Source organism: Cherax quadricarinatus, chromosome 8, assembly GCF_038502225.1.
Source record: "Cherax quadricarinatus isolate ZL_2023a chromosome 8, ASM3850222v1, whole genome shotgun sequence".
Taxonomy (NCBI): Eukaryota; Metazoa; Arthropoda; class Malacostraca; order Decapoda; family Parastacidae; genus Cherax; species Cherax quadricarinatus.
In genome coordinates this window covers 37,939,575-37,942,981 of record NC_091299.1, presented here as the reverse complement: position 1 = coordinate 37,942,981, position 3,407 = coordinate 37,939,575, and positions in this window count along the sequence as shown.

Here is a 3,407-nt window from a genome sequence, read left to right as displayed (position 1 = left end):
TCTTCCCTGTGATTATATATATTATTATTATTTTTATGGGGAAGTACTAAACCCATAGGGGTCATATAGTGTTTGGGAGGCATTCGGGTTCGATCCAAAGAATGGGAGGACAAGTCCAATTCTTGGTCTCTGTGATGATAGCACAAGACAGACATACGACATAGAAACACGATCCGAACAAGGGTTAGCAAGAATTTGATTCTCTGGACAAGATGTATGGGCAAGTCTCCATAAAAATGCCATCCCGGTTAACATAATTTGGCATCTAGCTGTGAGTCGACTGTTGTAATTTGCTAGCGGGTGATAGTGTACCTTAGGCTATGCTAGTATACCTTGCAACCATCTGAGATAAATTTGAAAAAAAAATCATTGATAGAGACCCTATTTTTGGTGTTTTGAGGACTTAAACAACATAAAGACAAATCCATTAAAGAAAACTTGCCTCTATATTTATACGTACGAGATCCTTTTTAGCCTATACAAGAGAATGGGGAACGAAGGTCATTCTCCTCATTAATTTGACATAAACAGCAAACAGTGATATGTCTGTCTCTTCTGATATATCACTCACTTATACAAGAAGCAATAATAATATTAATACAAATCCTTGTGGAACTCCACTGCTTACACTTTCTCTTTCTTACAACACTTCTCAGACAATTATTATTTCTCCTTCTCTTTAGGTACTCTTTGATCTATTGTAACACGTTCTCTTTTATTTCTGTCTCCTCGGCTGCTCAAATTTTTGCCCCAGTTTCATGTGAAGTACAATATCAAAAACCTTCTTGCGGTCCAAGAATATGTAAACCACTCATTTCTTTCTCTTTTGCCTCATTTATTACTCCGTCTTTGAACTCCTGTAGGTCAGTTAGACAACATTTGCTATGAAGAATTAAACACATGTGCAACCTCTGGGTATCTATAATTTGTAGATGTTTTGCTATCTAAATTAAAGATAACCAGATGTTGCACATGTCTAATTTTTCATCTTGTCGGTATTGTACACCATTTATAAGCAAGATTTGCTGTCTCTTGTGCTGGTTATTGTTTATCGAATCATTTTTGTCCAAGAACTCCACCATGCGTCTTCTGATTATCTTTTCCATGACCTTGCAAAATATGTCTGTCAATGATACTGATCTATAGTTTACCGCTTCCTTTTCTCCTTTCTTTAATATTGCTACTACATTCTCTGTCTTTTAAATCTCTTTTAGTTGTTCCGTAGTAAATGACTTGTTGATTTATATTAAACAAATTAGTTTCCAACTGGCAAATGCCGTTTTTGCAGCACACCAAGCTTTAAATGCTGATCTGTCGCACTTTGGTATTTAATATTTAACTAAATTATAAGTTTTTGTTGTACTCTGTATTACTCATTTTGGGTTAATTGAAGTAGAAGGGGATGGGGTTATGGGATAAGTAGATATCTTCCTCGGATCGCGCAGCGATCGAAATGCATCTAGTTTACACAGTGCTTGACATGTTTGCTTTAAATGGTATTGACTGTACGAGGACCCTTAAAGCTGCGTTTCACTTGAGCACTACAGCCAAGAATACTTGAATGAGTAAAATTGAAATTAATTTCTCTGTGTATATATACATCTCTCTGTGTATGTACATTGCCTTGTTAGGGAAAACAGCTAACCAAGATTAGGGAAATTTTTCAAATGCCCATTTTTTTTTTTTTGCATTAAATTAATCTTACATTCCACCCTAACCTTGATCAAATTTATGAAAGGTAAAATAACTGAATTTACCTAACCTGCTTAGAATTTTCATAATTTTGGTTGAATATTTTCCGTAAAGGGCGATTTTTCTCGGATGAGCCTTGGAAAATATTATTTAGCACATATATAAATAAATGACAGACATACCGAATGTAACACAAAACTACAAAAAAAGATAATATTAATTCTGGCTAATTAAAATGAAGAAAGGCACGCACACACACTAGAGAAAACAGTGACGCGAAAAAAAAATTACTGATGCGAAAAAAATTACTGTTTACATACGAGGCGTTGAGAGCAGTGAGCCCAAACTCGACATCTGTACATTTGCAAAAAAAAAAAAAAAAAAAAAAAATTACGCAAATAAAATAAAAAATATAGTGATTTATTTTTTATTAATTTTTACATGTCTAAATGGTGCTTTAATGTACTTTCTCCAAAGTTCAGATGTCAAGCGCTCCCTTGTATAGAACAAGAATACATACAATGAGAGGTCAGTATCTATCTTCACATTCCATGAATGTTTGCTGAAATTCCTGTTCTTGACTGGTGGTGTGCCGGTAATGCACAAGAAGGTTTAAACCTAATAAACCAGCCAACATTAATATCCGCAAGGCCTCTTGTGCATATGCAAATACCGTCATAATGTATAACAGCTTATATTTCATATTCGTCTTTTGCAAAAAAATAAAAAGTTGCATATTTAATTTAGTGTTTAAGATGTTTTGAAAGTGTTTTCAGTTTACGGTGTAGTGTTGAGCTCACAGTGAAGGGGACGCCTTCAATTTTTCTGCTAGGCTAGATGCATGCACTTCTTCTGTTCACTTTGCAGTAAGAACCTATAGAACTTTAAGGCTGTCTTGGGTTGTCCTTGGTTACTGGCACTCCGAAAACAGTTTTCTTCTCTTTCTAACTGTATTGAAATGTCTGTTTTCCGCATTTCAGATTTACTGAGCTATTTATTTCTTCGTGCTGTTATAACACGAATACAGGCAGCCGAAATGTGCGATTCAGTCATTCAGAAGCACAGTTGTTTTCCTCTGTTGAACTTCAGCAGATCTTACTCTCTTACTGTATCACAACCAATAAACAGAAAATATGGAGAGTACGAAAAGAAGTATGGCTAGGCTCGAGGAAGTTGCGGTCTATCAACACATTTCTCTCCCGGACTTCAGCATTAGTCGACAAAATTTATTAGTAAAATCTTGATTTACTACTGTAGTTCAGTAGCTGGAAGTGGCGCCTGATATACAGCGGTATGCTATTGTCTGCTTTTGCTCTTTCTTGCTACTGCTTTTACTTCTGCTGTTTTTTGTGCTGTTCGGTTCGCGTTTTTCTAATATATTTTCTGCTGGTGTTGCAGTGGTTTCTAATACTGCTGCTGTTGTGGATGTTTCTTGTATTGCTCTGAATGTGATTTCTTACTTCTTTATTTGATGCTACGTTTTCTGTTGCTGTGAGTGTTTCCTGAAATGCTGCTGTCTTGATTATGTCGTAGCTCTTAATTAATTTTTTCATATCATTGATCTTATGTCTGCTTCTGCTGTTTACGTTATTGTTTCTTTTGCTGCTGCCATATGCTGTCATTTCTGCTGCAAATACTCGCCTTGTTTATCATGCTCTTTTCGTCTTTTCATTCCCATTATTTCGTTAACAACCCACCCAATCGGCAAGAATTCT